Raw genomic sequence first — 15,540 nt, forward strand, 5'->3', positions numbered from 1 at the left:
CAAGTGAGTTTTGAGTGTCTACTCTGTGCTGGGCTCTAAGGATACAGAAATGAATGCAAGGAGATGTCAGGAGATAGGAGGCAGATACATAAATGTAGAGCTATCAGGCCATATTTAAGTGCTTTGAGAGTGGATGGAACAGGGGACTAGGGCAATTCAGAGAAAAGAGCAAATCTAGAGGAGTTGATGCCCAAACTGAATCTCCATTGCCCCAGGCATCATTGCTACAATTATTCTTGATTAAAAGGTTTTCATTGGAGGTTGTTTTTTTAATCAGACTTCTTTATATCTTTGATGGTTGACTTCATACAAGTATATAGTATTAATAGCTACTCTTCATTAAGTTCTAAGCATAGTTCTAAAGCCCTTTACGTATAATTCCACATTTAATCTTCACAGCAATCCTGTAAGATAGGCAGGTATTAAGACCCTTATGGTGAAAAGTTTTTGTGGAAAATTTCAAGCCCATAGAAAAGTTTTCTGACATCAGGAGTACACTGAAGCAAATTTCAGATATCATGTCGTTTCTGAACATAGCTCAGTATGTTAATCTAGAAGATAAGGATACTTCAAAAAACATAACCACAAGTCTGCTTCTAGTTAAGATGGAGGAACAGGAACTCGATTTACCCTCCTGCCTGACATAACATGAAGGAAGGAAGGAAGGGAGAGAGGAAGAGAGAAAAAGACAAAATATACGAAATGATGTTTTTCAAGACATGGACATCAGGCAGTGAAGGACAATCAGATGATTTGCCCCTTCCTCTCCCCTCCTCTCCCCTTCCCTCAGCATATTGCCTCCAGAGAGAGTTCAGGTGAAGCGCAGAGAAGGAGGAACACAAAGAAACACTGAGCAGGCTTTTTGCAGAAGTAATTTGACTGTAAAGTTCAAATGGAAATGCAAATGACTTAGAACAGTCAAAACAACTTTGAAAAAGAAGAGCTAGTTTGAAGGAGCAGTACCATGTGATTTCAACACTTATGACAAAGTAACAGTAATGAAAAAAGTATCATATTGGCATCAGGATATGCAAATAGATCATTGGATTGGATTGGAGGGTCCAGAAACAGACCACATGTTTATGACAACTGTTTTTTTTTTTTTAATTTTTTTTTCAACGTTTTTAATTTATTTTTGGGACAGAGAGAGACAGAGCATGAACGGGGGAGGGGCAGAGAGAGAGGAAGACACAGAATCGAAAATAGGCTCCAGGCTCTGAGCCATCAGCCCAGAGCCTGAAGCGGGGCTTGAACTCCCGGACCGCGAGATCGTGACCTGGCTGAAGTCGGACGCTTAACCGACTGCACCACCCAGGCGCCCCTATGACAACTGTTTTCTGATGAAGGTACAAATGAAATCAACAGAGACAGGACAAACTTTTCAACAAATAGCACTGGAACAATTAAATATCTATATGCAAAAAAATGAAGTTGTACAATATACAAAAAATAACTCAAAATGGATCGCAGATCTAAATTTAAAATCTAAAACTACACTACTCCTAAACCTCTAAAATGTAGGAAACTTATAAGACCTCGAATTAGCCAAAAATTTCATAGACGTGACATCAAAAACACAATCCACAAAATTAAAAATGGACAATTTGGACTTCATCAAATTTTAAAACGTGCACTCTTTTAAAATTTCTGTTAAGAAAGTGAAAAGACAAACTGCAGCCTAACAGAAAATGTTCGCAGATCATATACCTGATAGATGTGAGTTTATTTATACGTAACGATTGATTATATATATACACACACTTATATGTATTTGAGACACTTGACTGTATGTATGTATGTATGTATGTATGGAAGATAATAACCATTAGGTAATGCAAATTAAAACCACAGTGTGTTTGGGCGGCTGGGTGGCTCAGTTGGCTGAGTGGCCGACTCTTGATCTTGACTCAGGTTATGGTCTCCTGCTTTGTGAGTTTGAATCTTGCATGGGACTTTGCACTGATGGTGTGGAGCCTGCTTGAGATTCTCTCCCTCTCTGCCCCTCCTGCATGTATTATCTCTCTCTCTTTCAAAGTAAATAAACAAACTTAAGAAAGAAATAAAACCACAGTGTGATATCACTTCCAATATTTATGTATTTATTTAGAGAGTGAGAAAGAGAATCTTAAGTAGGCTCCACACCCAGCACAGAGCCTGACATGGGGCTCCATCACTCGACCTGACTATGAGATCGTGACCTGAGCCGAAACCAAGAGTTGGAGGCTTATGCTTAACCAACTGAGCCACCCAGGTGCCCCTACCGCTTCCAATCCATTATACTGGCTAAAAGTAGAAAAACTAGACAACATTAAATGTTGGTAATGATATATAGCTTTAACTAGTGTGAAACCAGGAGGCAGTTCTCTAAACACATTCCCAATTGCCTTGCTTTGCCAATACTACCCAAGCATTTTGGCTAAAGACACATACTTAATTAAGGAAACAAAATCTGAGGCAAATGCAATAAAATGAGGCTTAAGAATGTAGTCATTTGCCTTCTGAGTTGAGGACATTGAACACTTAGGGACCTTAAAAGATTTGAGAGCCTTGAGGGTCATAATGCACACTGAGGTCCAGTGGTCTCCAAAATATGGACAACGAATTAGGGGTTTACTAATTAAGTCACCCTGAGATGCCTCATGAAAGAAGGTAGAAAAGGAGGTCTCTAAACTGGAATATGCATCAGTAGGACACATCTTCTTTGCTGGACTGACAGTCTCCCATCATGAGTTGAAGTATGTTGTTGCAACTCAACTATCTACTGAGAATAGGAGGGAAATTACAGTAGGAGTGATAGTTGTTGCATTGTGGTGAAATATGTTGTCCATCTAGTGAGCATGACCTAGCAGTGTGAGAAAAAAACTCAAGCAGTTTTTCTAAACGAGCAGGACAATAAGTGAAGTATTAAAAAAAAATAACAACCAAAAAACACATTAAATTATGCTCCTGCTTTTGATCGATAACATAACACTACAAACTAGGGTGGTAAACAATGAGTATTTTAAGCTGCAATTTTAAGTCAGAGAAACAAATATTTGAGATTCAAATTATGGAACAGAGAATGGGAAATTTTTAATCATTTTGGACCTAGCCCCTGTGCCCTGGTGCCCTTCCGCTTCCTCCTTGGTCAAAACTGTGGGGTTGTCTTTAACAGTCTCTTTAGCCATCTGGTGCCTTAATTTTCTCATCTGCAAAATAAAGACAAATATTATTGTCTCAAAGAGCATAATAGAGGCCTAACATATGTTCCTTAAGTGAATGAAAGGATTGGTTTCTCCAACTCTTGAGTGCTATCATGGGTCACACCAGTGACCTTAATCTTCCAGGGACTCTAAACCCTAGAGAAGGATGTAAACTATTTCCTGACTCCAACTGTAAAAACCAACTTCCTCATTTCAGTAGAAATGACACCCTTAGCAACAAGCCAATACCATAAAGTGTGCATGTCCTAATACCAATATATTTTTCAAAATTTCAGTGCTTTTTCTTTTGTTTTAAGTTGGAAAGAATCTCAGCAGCCTTTGGGCTGCTACCGCTCTTTTACATATAAGCTCAGTGAAGCCCCAGAGAACGGAATGACTTACTTACATTTACCTAGCAGAGACAGTGGGCCTGTTGAGCTTTCTTCCAGCCAAGAGCAAGAATTAATACGATTGTCCACATTCAATGAAATCCCAGTATAAATAAAAGAATCTAATGCTACACTAAATCTACTCTTGGTACCAGGTAGCAGATGTGAATGTGTTGTAAATATTGACTGAACGGGTGGCAGGGGCCGTTTTGATCAAGAAGTATGACTGTCCCGATAGTTTTAATCCTTCATCTCTTGAATCACCCTAAAGTGCTAAAAATTCAACAGGGAGGGTGCATCAAAGAGGGAAGACGTGGAAGGTTTTAGTCCTGGAGGTAGGGCATTCGTAATAAAACACAGGATGACTTCAACTTCCAAAGAAATTACAAGTGGGAGCAATGAGGATTGGGGTGGCTTAAAAAAACTGCTCAGTGCAAACCTCTGCCTATCAGATGACCCATCCCAACAGAGCCAGTCCCAGGGAGGCCTAGAGTAGGGAGGGGAGAGTTGCTGACAAATAAGATAGGTCATAGTCCAGTGGAACAAAAAAGTTGATTTCAGAATATGGAACTTGAAAACAAGTAAAGAGGGAAAGAAAGGAAGATACTCACCTAGGGGTGCTGATGTTGTCATAGAAGTAATACACCTACTGCTTGGAAATATATACCATCTCAAGCAACTATCCGGAGCTTGATTTCCTGTAAGCATACAGGAAGTCTTGCCCCACGTTTTACCTGCCTACTGGGTCTACCATTAAATTAAACTGATAAGAACAGATACTACACTTGATCTTAGCCAAAAGGCCGAGAAGCGATGGGTCTACTATTATAAATGTGCTTAGGAGGTTAGAGCTGGCCATTCCTAACCATACCCACTACTGCCACATACTATCCTCAAGAACAGTCATAATTCAGACTCACAGAACTTTAGAGTGAGAGGGACCCTAGAATAGGACTTCTATCCTTGGCACTATTGACATGTTGGGTCCAATAACGCTATGGGGGACTATCCTGTGCGCTAGAGGATGTTTTAGCGGCTTCCTCAGCCGCTGTTCACTAGTTGCCGGTAAGCAGCTCCCCACTGGCGAGAAACAAATATGTTTGCCAGACATTGTCAGATGTTCCCTGGGTGGCAGAATCACCTCAGCTGAGAACTACTACCCTAGACAACTGTATCCAGCTTTCTCACATCTCACACCCATAGAAAATGAAAATATTTGAGTAGGACAATGAGTAAATGAGATGGGATCTGGAAATAGCTAAATAAACCTTGGTGAAAAAAATGTATTATGCTTTATAAATTTACAGGAAACATAAAATACAAAATATTTAGGGAATGTTAAATATTAAATGTATAGAAGATTCTGAATAAAATTCAAAAATTTAAATGAGAAATTTGAACATACTTTTACTGACATAGCTTTTTACCAACAAATTATGCTCAATGTGGCTATTATATGCAGCTCTGTTCAAGCCATTTTAATGATGACCACTTCAAATCCTTGGCAACCTCTATTGGTAAGAAACTTCATTTGTGCAAGTAGATGATAAAAATGTTAAAACCATTGTTTATCATCACTTGAAGATTTGTAGTTTCTGGAATTAAAGACACCTACTAGCCTTTTTTCTTTTCTTATGCTGACAAATCAGCGTTTAAATCTCTTTATGAGAAAGCAAAAATATTTCAGATTCACACTTCTACATATCTTGTGTTGCAAAATAGTAATGAGAGGCTAATTAAATGCATTGCACATGTACTGGAAGAGTGGTTGTCCTGCAACTAACACGGAAACCCCTAAATGGGCTTCTTGTCTGTCAGCAACAGAAGGACAAGAGAATCTGATGAATGTAAAGACAGAGATTCTGGGCTATCATTTATTGCTGGGCAGACCAGAAAGCCCCACCATATACTCCCCACCAATCCGTCCCCAACTGGCTGCATCTTGGGCTGGGCGGGCTCCAATCCCTGGGCACTTGGCAATAAGCTCCTTAGTGGTCCTCAGATTCTATCTAGGATGGTTAGTGGTTTGCTCTGAAGCTGGCTGCTGAGATGCCCAGGCCATCCAACACTTTTTTGGCTGCACACAGGGCATCATAGAACAACACATGGTACATTTGGCTCACCGTGTCTCCTCTGGGAACCATGGGGGTGGCCTTTGAAATCTTGCTCAGATGACTCCCCCAAGGAACCTGTGATAGACTTCTCTTGGTTAGAGGCACCTGGTCCCAGAACCTCAGTGACTCCAAATCCCACAGAGCATTCTGAGTGTTGAGAGACTCCATAATTTAGAGCATACTTAGAACCCATTGGTGGCATGCTGTTGTAATATGGCACATAGGTTGGAAAACTCTGCCTTAGAGAATTCTTCCTTGTCCTAGTTTGAGGACGTGGTGGCCCAGAGAGCGGTATGACTCGTCCCACATCCCACACTAAGTTAATAACAGAGCTGGAACCGGAACTTAATTCTACTGGCTCCTGGCACCACAACCACGCAGATCCTTCATTGCTTTTCCTTATTTTTTCTCCCCCTCTCTTCCTTCCTCCCACTGACTCATTCACCACAAATTCTTCATGTGCCTAGCCTACCAGTCACAAACATTGGCTTGTACTGTAGGGAAGGCAGCATTTCTTAAACTTTGGTCTAAGGATTTAAGAGTTTCTTAAACTTTGCTGTGCGTAAGAATAAAATTGTAACAATAAGTGTATTTTACTACTGTATCTTTGTGAAGAAAGTTGAAGCGAGGAGAGGAAAGGGTGAAGATTTGCAGTAGGAAGCATGAGGCAGTATTTCCACTATACTTCATCTAATTGCTTTGGCTGAGTCTAATGCTGAACACTAGAGCTTTGTGACTTCTAAGAAGACACAGTGACCCAAAGGCTACAAATATTTATGAGTTAAAAGTAACAGATTAGTTTATCTGATGCAAGTCCAAATATCTGCTGAGGCTTCCCTTGTTTTGGGCAACCTGATTAGACATACTTGTGTTAGATCCCTACCCTCTGTCCCCAGAAAAAATGAGGTGGGTAGTGGACGAACAAGACAGAGAGAATGTGGTAATGGCTGCCTTTCTGAATGTAGGGTGTGGAGGGGTTGGAGCACCTCTTAACAGTTATGGCCCTAGGAAGTCAATGAGAGAGTACATAATGTCAGCCCAGAAATGGGCTCATAAACATATTTTCACCCTGAATTAATCCTTTTCTTCTCAAAATCCTTTTACATAATTCTTATGCGTGTATGTGTGTGTCATTTTACATTGTTATACACCTGTTGTATGTACGGTGGATGGGAATGATGGCTACCATTTTACTACATGAAAAGAGTAGATGAAGAATCCCTGGCACCCACAACAAATACTGTGATATAAATATAAATACTTAATTATTTAATAAATATTTAATTAATTATTTGTAATAATTTATATAAATATAAATACATATATACACACATATATATTTGAGCTTCATAAAAGCATTAATAGAAAGGTACAGTTGATATTTTTTTAATATTTATTTGTTTCTTTGATTTGAGTACAGCTGATACACAATGTTACATTAATTTTAGGTGTGCCATGTAGTGATGTAACAAGTTTATGCTGTATGCTATTTTTGCCACAAATGTAGCTGCCGTCTGTCTTGATACATCACTATTACAATATCATTGACCACATTTCCTATGCTATGCGTTTTATTCTGTGACTTATTCAATCCATAACTGGAAACCTGTATCTCCCACTCCTGTTCATCTGTTTTGCCCATCCCTGCAAGCACCCCTCTCCTCTTTGGAAACCATTAGTTTGTTCTCTGTCTTTATGGGTCTAATTCTGCTTTTTGTTTGTTCTTGTTTTTATATTCCACTTCGGAGTGGAATAATACAGTATTTGTCTTTCTCAGTCTTACTTATTTCACTTAGCATAATATTCTCTAAACCCATCCATGTTGTCTCAAATGGTGGGAGTCCATCCTTTTTTATGGCTGCATAATATTCCTGTGTGTATGTGTGTGTGTGTGTGTGTGTGTGTGTGTGTGCATACATACCACATCTTCCTTATCCATTCATCTTTTGATGGACATTTTGAGGAAATGAATATGCTGTGTAGCTTTGAACAGATTATTTTTCTCTCCGAGTTTCTGGGTTTAACAATTTTTTTTAATGTTTATTTATTTACTTTTGAGAGAGAACCAGTTGGGGAGAGACACAGAGAGAGAGGGAGACACAGAATCTGAAGCAGGCTCCAGGCTCTGGGCTGTCAGCACCAAGCCTGGCACAGGGATTGAACTCATCAACCGTGAGATCTAACCTGAGCCGAAGACACATGCCTAACCGACTGAGCCACCCAGGTGACCCTCTGGGTTTTTTTTTTTTTTAACCTATAAAATAGGGGGATTGGCATAGTCAATCTCATGATAACAATATATTATAATTGGCCCAAATTCTACAGCTAGAAAAGGACTTTAACCCAGATCCTCTTTCTCCAAATTCAGTGTAAGTCTTCCAAATCACATGTCTTATCAAAGAAGCTGACACTCAGAACAGCTAAGTAAAGTCCTCCCAGTCTTGCTCTATCTAGGGTAATAAGTCAAGAAACACTCACTGCACTGCTGTCCCTCCGAGAGCCAGGATCAGCTGTGTGGATGAACATCCCCCATCTGTGTGTTAGGGCTGCTCTGAGGAGGTCATCTGGCCCTGGCTATTCCCATGAACCTGCATGCTCAGAGTCTGAGAGTCAGGCCCTGGTGAGAGCACGGACAGCAGCAGTAGCCTGCCTGCAGGATGGCCCTCCGGGCCACAGCAGGCAGACATCAGTTTGCTGGAACTTTAAGCCAATCACATCTGCATCCATTAGATTTTAGTTCCAGTTTTTTCTGCCTCGCTGCTTTGAAAGTGAGGAAGCAGTGCCTTCCTTGCAACACCCAGCCGTCAGATACCAATCTTGGGTGGCATGGCGGAACAAGTCAAGCCTGTGAGTTAGGAGCCCTCATCCTAGTTCCAGATAGCTATGTAGCCTTAGGGAAGTTATGTGACCTCTTTGAACCCCAGTTTCCCCCTCTTGAAAGCAAATACAGTTGGTCAAATAATCTCTAAGGCAGGTATTCTCAAACTTGTAACAGGCATGAAGAATCACTTGGGAAGCTTATTGAAATGCATAATGGTAGGGTTCCTGATCCCAGTGATTCTGATCCAGCAAGTTGAAATAGGACCCAGGGATCTGAATTATGTCTTAGAGAGAGAGAGCTTGAGTGGGGGAGAGAAGCAAAGGAAGAGAGAGAGAAAGAGAGAGAGAATCTCAAGCAGGCTCCGTGCTCAGGGCAGAGCCCAGTGTAGGGCTCCATCCCACAACCTTGGCATCATGACCTGAGCTGAAATCAAGAGTGGGACACTCAACCAACTGAGCCACCCAAGTGCCCCAGGAATCCAAATTTTTAATAACCTAAGTGATTCTGCTAGAGGTAGTCTGTCAGCACTTTCAGAAATAATGCAGGGCTGAGGGAACTTCCAACTCATGCTGTGTGGATTATCCGTCTCCCACCATAGTTAGTGAATAACTAAGTGCTGGTAATTACTCAGGCAAAATGTATGCTTCATTCACCTCTTCCTTTCAATCCCACCACAATGCCGATTTTATGTCAGGATGATGGCAATGGCTTCTGATTTGACTTCTTGCCTCCATTATTCTACCCTTTATGCTCTCCCATTACAGTCTGCTTATATGCCTAAAATCTTCTCCTCAGAGCCCTGCAGTAGCTGCTAGGTGTCTATAGAATGAAAAATCCAAACTCCTTGATCTAGCAATGATCTCCAAATTCTTATCTTCTATGCATCCTTCATAAGAACTTCCTGCAGGCAGAGTTTGGCTGTTTGAGGTCTCCTGAATGAGCATGTGTCTTTACCACCATGCCCTTTGTTCATATCTGGTCTGCTTTATGACACTCTCCCTGTGACATGTCTGTACCCACTGCCTAAATTCTATTCATATTTTGAAACTGAGCTTTAATTATTTTTTAACGTTTATTTATTATTGAGAGACAGAGAGAGACAGAGCATGAGCATGGGAGGGGCAGAGAGAGAGGGAGACACAGAATCCGAAGCAGGATCCAGGTTCTGAGCCATCAGCACAGGGCTTGACACAGGGCTTGAACCCACAAACCGCAAGATCATGACCTGTGCGGAAATCAGGCACTCAACCGACTGAGCCACCCAGGCGCCCTGAAGCCGAGCTTTAAAGTTTACCTTCTTTATGATGTCTTTTCTGACCAGCCCTCTTTGACTGTGAGCTCTTCTTTATTCTTGTAACTCTAGCCCAATACCACAAAATGACCACTTAACTTTTCTGTCTACACTGTGTGTTTATCTCCATATCTTCACCTCGAGCACAGTGGTGTCTGTTAGTGGTTATGCATTTCTGTGTTCTCCGAAAGCTTCGCACAGAGAAGTATCAGATTTACTGCACAATCTTTTCTCACAGAAAGCCTTAACTAGTTAAGCAACAAAACTAGTATGTACTTGAATGAGGTAATCAGCTCCTGACATTTTTCTCTGTTTGCAAAATAGAAGAACCAAAACAGGATACTCCTCATCCCAGGATGTTACAAGAAACCGTTTTTAAAAATGAAAAATTGTTGACTAAAAAGCTGAATGAATAGGTGCACCTGCCTGCTTAGATTAAGAATACTTCCTCTAAGTAATAAGCCTTTTTCCCTCTGTGAAGGATTTCCTGACATCCCCAGACATGCTTGCTGTTGTTGATAATAATGGCACGTATTGAAGGTTGCAAAGAATCAGACACTCTTAAATACTTCTTATGTGATTTTATGTGAATTTCACAACCACTCTATTAGTGATTATTGACTATTTTATAGGCGAGGCAATTGAAGCATAAGAGATTAAATAATTTAGCAAAATTCACCAGCTATGTCAGAACCGGAACTTGCACCTAGGTCAGTCTCATCCCCAAGCTTAGGCATGTAGTCATTACATTATCCTGCCAACCTAACATCCCGCTGACCTCACATCACAAAGCCTGTCAGTTGTTGCTTACAGGCTAGTCATCTGGGGAGACTGTAAATTCCTTGAAGGGAGCTGCGTCCTTAATATCTGACACATAATAGGTGCTCAGTGAAAGCTGAATGAATGCAGACTTGAAGAGAATTTGAGAATGAGACAGAGCCTACAATATGTCCCAGGCAAGGTGATCATGGCAAGTGTTAATAAGCAGCATCGACAGCGTGAGAGGCAGAAGAGACCCTCTAGCTGCTGTCGGGAAAGGCTGTGTGGAGAGGGTTACCTTTGAGATAATAATGGTCCCTTACCTGAGGGCCGCTTCCTTGATACCTTTGACCCGGACAAGACCTTGATCAATAATATGGTATACACAACATAGGGTCCTAAGCCACTTAATAATTTAGATGATCTGTGTGTCACTTGGGTCCTTCGTTGCAAACACAGAGCTTACCTTAGCCAGTTTAAGCAGAAAAGAAATTTACTAAGGACATTAAGGAACTCAGAGAATCTCCAGGAGAGCCAGAGACTCAGGGTTAGGGGCTATTCAACTAGAAACAGCACCTCAAACCTCTTGTGGACAAAGTGTTCACACCACTGCCACTAATGGAAGCAACTACCTTGGCTTACAGTACCCCAGACTGAGAATGTCTGAATCTCAGCCAGTGCTGTAGCCCAGAGTTGGAGACTCCAGCCACTCTTTTTGTTAATAAGATGGTGTTCATCGGATGCCTGAATCAGCACATTGGTCTCTTCCCAATCAAAGAGAATGAAGTTGCTGGGGAAGCACAGTTCTAAGGACTGACATCTGGGCTTCGTGAAAGGCTGGGAAAGAAGGCTTCGGGCTTCTAACTTGGCACAGTGGAATTCAAAACGTAAGCCATTCTAAATGTAGTAAGCTAGTTCAAAAGATGCGGAGGGGTTCCATGAAGTAGAACAGGTGTTAATATATTATAACAGCAATGGTAGCGGAAACTTACTGAGCATTTACTAGGTGCCAGACATTTTACGTACATCCTGTTTCTTCCCTGCAAAAGTTGCACAGCTGATGATACTTAGACTGAGGATACTTTTCCACACAGGTGGCTACTTGGCCCAGGAGAGGTTACCTTTTAAGGCCATACATGAAAGGTGTTGAATTCTATACCAGATTAGATTAGTGGCACCTGCTACTCCTCTGAACTTCCTCTATCATAAAACTCTTTTTGTTTTATTGTTCTTAAATATTCAATGCCTGCCTTTCTGGTTAAGTGCCATGAGTGTAACAGGCCTGCCTGTCTTGTTCACTGTTGTATCCCCAGCACCTGTTATATTTATTCATTCAGTTAGCAGGCATTCAAGGCCCACTGTGTGTCGGGCACATTCAAATGTTCACTCAACAAAAATGTTTTGAAAAAAAGAATTAATGTTTATTGTTTTTTTGAGAGACAGAGAGACAGAATGAGAGCAGGGGAGGAGAAGAGACAGAGGGAGATGCAGAATCTGAAGCAGGCTCCAGGCTCTGAGCTGTGAGCACAAAGCCTGAGATGGGGCTTGAACCCATGAACCGTGAGATCATGACCTCAGCCAAAGTTGGATGCTTAACCGACTGAACTACCCAGGCAACCCTCAACAACAATGTTTTGAATTTGTCTAATGTGCCAAGCACTGTTCACTAGGTGCTGGGAGTGTTGTGAGAACAAGGCAGGCAAGACCCTGTCTCAGGGAATTTATATTCTGCCTGAGGGAGATAGACAATCAAAAAATAAACAAGTATATAAAACAACTCAACATAATAAATGCTATGAGGGAAAATAAAGCAAAAGAGGGGATAAAGAGTAATGGGACGGGATGATAAGGAAGGCCTCTTTGAGGAAAAGGCATTTGATACTCCAGAATGAAGGAGAGAATGACCCTCGTGAAGATCTGGAGAACCATGCTCAGGTGGTGGGAATAGAGAGTGCAGAGGCCCTAGGAGGTAATGAACTTGGCCTGTTCTGGGAACAAGGTTCTATATAGTAAGGCTCTACAGAGCACAATGAATAAAGGGGAGAGTCAATGATGAGTTCGGATAGTCAGGGCCAGGTCGCATACAGCCTTGCAGGCACTCCCTGATAGGGAATTTTGGTTTTATTCAATACAAGAGCAGCATTGGAGGGTTACGAGCAAGAAAGTACCATGATCTGACTTGGTTTTAACTAGATTACTGCAGAGAATGTGTGGGAATCAGCCTGGGAGTGGGGCTAGATTCAAAACAGGGAGATTGGGAGAAAAACCCAGACTTCGTGGTACTTTGGATTTGGACACTGAAAGGCTTATCAGACATCTGAGTGGGAATGGATATTCAGAGGCATTGGATATATAAGTTGGGATTCCGGGGCAGAGGTCAGAAAAAGATGCACAAGCTTGGAAGATGTGAGTCTACAGGCGATGTTTCTTTTCTTTTTTTTTGCTTTAATTTTTTTTTAATGTTTATTTATTTTTGAGAGAGAGAGAGAGAGGGAGAGAGAGAGAATGAGTAGGGTAGGGGCAGAGAGAGAGGGAGACACAGAATCCAAAGCAGGCTCCAGGCTCTGAGCTGTCAGCACACAGCCCGATGCGTTGCTCAAACCTGCAAACTCAAAACCCTCATGACCTGAGCCTAAGTTGGAAGCTTAACCCACTGAGTCACCCAGGAGCCCCACAGATGATGTTTCAAGTCTTGAGACTAGATAGGATTCCCTAAATTAAAGCTCAAGAAACACTTGCTAAGTATTAAATCGGTATTTAGGGATAGAGATCAGGCAGAAACATAGGTCTAACTCAAAGCCCTTGGGCAATGCTTTTTCTGAAATTCAGGACAGGGGAGGGGAAACAACTTTACTGAAGGAGAGAGAGAGAGGGAGAGGGAGGGAGACGGATAGAGGGATAGAGACACTGAGGGAAAAGGAGTAGAAAGAGCAGTGCCAGATGGAGCAAAACACGTAGAAGGGAGAGGCCGGCAGGGGAGTGGGGAAAAGAGGGCAAGAGCCTACAGTTCTGCCTGGGACTCCTTTAATCTTCCATTTCTGCACTTACAATCACCCTCTCTGCTCATTGAATGCTTTCTTTAGTCTTGTTGACTACATTTTCTAAAATTATTCATGGCACTCACTTTATAAATACTCTTGGGAGCAATTTATTTTTATTTGGTATCAGAAATAGCTATCTTTTCTTGAGAAATTTAAAACAAATCCTGAGAAATCTAGGAACCCCATAACTAACTGGGCTTCTTTTCATGTGTTGATACTGGGAAGCTCAGAGCCTCGTGAGTGGTATTTTTGTATGACCCTCATTCCAGCTCTATTTTGTGCCCCAATCATGTCTGTCTTTTTTATTTATATGTTCTTCTTGTCTAAATTTCTTTGCTGTCTTTAAATATCCCTGACAGCTATATGAACTGCTATATGGAGCAAGGCAAGAAATAACGGACACATTCGGCATCTTAAAGAACCTTCGTTTCAAATCGTCTGTTCCATTGCCATGATAGTGAGTTCACCTGTCAGACATGTGTCTCAACTTCTGGTAGAGAAATTATGTCGCTCAGATCCATCAAGAGACTGTGCCCCAAGTTTCTGCTTTGTTTTCCTTCTTCCAGAGGAGGGAGAAAATGAACTCGTTTTTCCCTCCAAGCACCCTATGAATGAGGAGTAGTAACTATTTATACCTGAAACAAAAGAAACCCAGATGTTGCCAACACACTTATCACCTCCTCAGCCAGATCTAGGCTAATTCAACTTTATCTGGAAAAAAGCCAATGCAGTTGTTTGCTTTTAGCTTTGCAACAGGGATCCCAGCTTGATAGTTTAAGCTGTACTTGTCCTAGGATACAGTTCCAAACACACATGGAGGGCAGGTGTTTGGGGCCTCCAGTGGTCTGTTCACATGAAGGAACACTGCCTGAGCCAGAGTCGGCTCCAATCTGGAATGGAGAGGTCATCATGCTCCAGAAGCAAAGTGATACCATGGAGTCTTTGACACCGGTCATGACAGAAGACATCACTGCTACAAGGATGGGAAACAGGACAATGGGGACGCCTGAGTGGCACAGTCGGTTAAGCATCAGACTCTTCATTTCGGCTCAGGTCATGATCTCATGGTTTGTGAGATTGAGCCCTGCTTTGGGCCCTGTGCTGAGTGTGGAGCCTGCGTGGGATTCTCTCTCCCTCTCTCTCTCCCTCTCCCCAACTCACTCTCTTTCTCTCGCTCTCAAAATAAATGTAAAAACATTTTAAAAAATCTTTTTTTTTTTTTTTAAGGAGGACAATGGCAGCCAAGAGTGCTACATAAGATCGCCACTTCCTGGGGTCTCCCAGAATGAGCAGAGAGGAGTATGAGATGGCCAGAATTACTGCAACAGCAGGTAGGAGAAGAGCCCAAGAAATACTGTTTTGATACAGGATTACTGAGCCCCAAGCTGATTTGGCCCAGAGAAATTCTAGTTAAAGGCTATTTTTAGAAAGGGCTGAACTATTAATGGCTTAGAGAATGTTTATCTAAATCTACTTGTGTTAGCTTCCATAAACACTAAAGTAAATTTCCTTATAATGCAAAGGAAGACTTTATGAACTCATTGTTGGGAACGATTAAGTGTATATGGGAGAAGGGAGATGTATTTCCAGTCATTGGTCAATCATCTGTGAACACTTATCAAGAACTGATTACCAACTTCCTCTGTGCTTGGGGTAGATTTACTTAGAAAAAGGCCGTTGTCACAGAAACTGCAGGCAGCTACAATCCCCTTTGAACACAAATGAAGAGTGAAAGCCCTGTGACCAAACTGCTGTCCCTAGACAAGAAGCCTAGAGGCTTCAAGACTATTCTAATACTAGGATTTGGTTTTGTGCATGACTCTCCCACTCTAGTTCTGAAATGTGTTGTGAAATCAGGGCACTTCTGATAAAGGAGAAGATAATGGCTCAGGCAGGTGACACACCCTTCAAGGTCTACTGCCTTTTTGGAGCATACAAATCTG

The 15,540-nt window shown here is 41.6% G+C and overlaps 1 pseudogene; it reads right to left on the reverse strand.

Moving 5' to 3' along the window:
- Nucleotides 1-4,281: 4,281 nt before the first annotated feature.
- Nucleotides 4,282-4,386, reverse strand: LOC125174325 (uncharacterized; annotated as a pseudogene).
- Between the last annotated feature and the right edge of the window lie 11,154 nt (nt 4,387-15,540).

Source organism: Prionailurus viverrinus, chromosome C1 (assembly GCF_022837055.1).
Source record: "Prionailurus viverrinus isolate Anna chromosome C1, UM_Priviv_1.0, whole genome shotgun sequence".
NCBI lineage: Eukaryota > Metazoa > Chordata > Mammalia > Carnivora > Felidae > Prionailurus > Prionailurus viverrinus.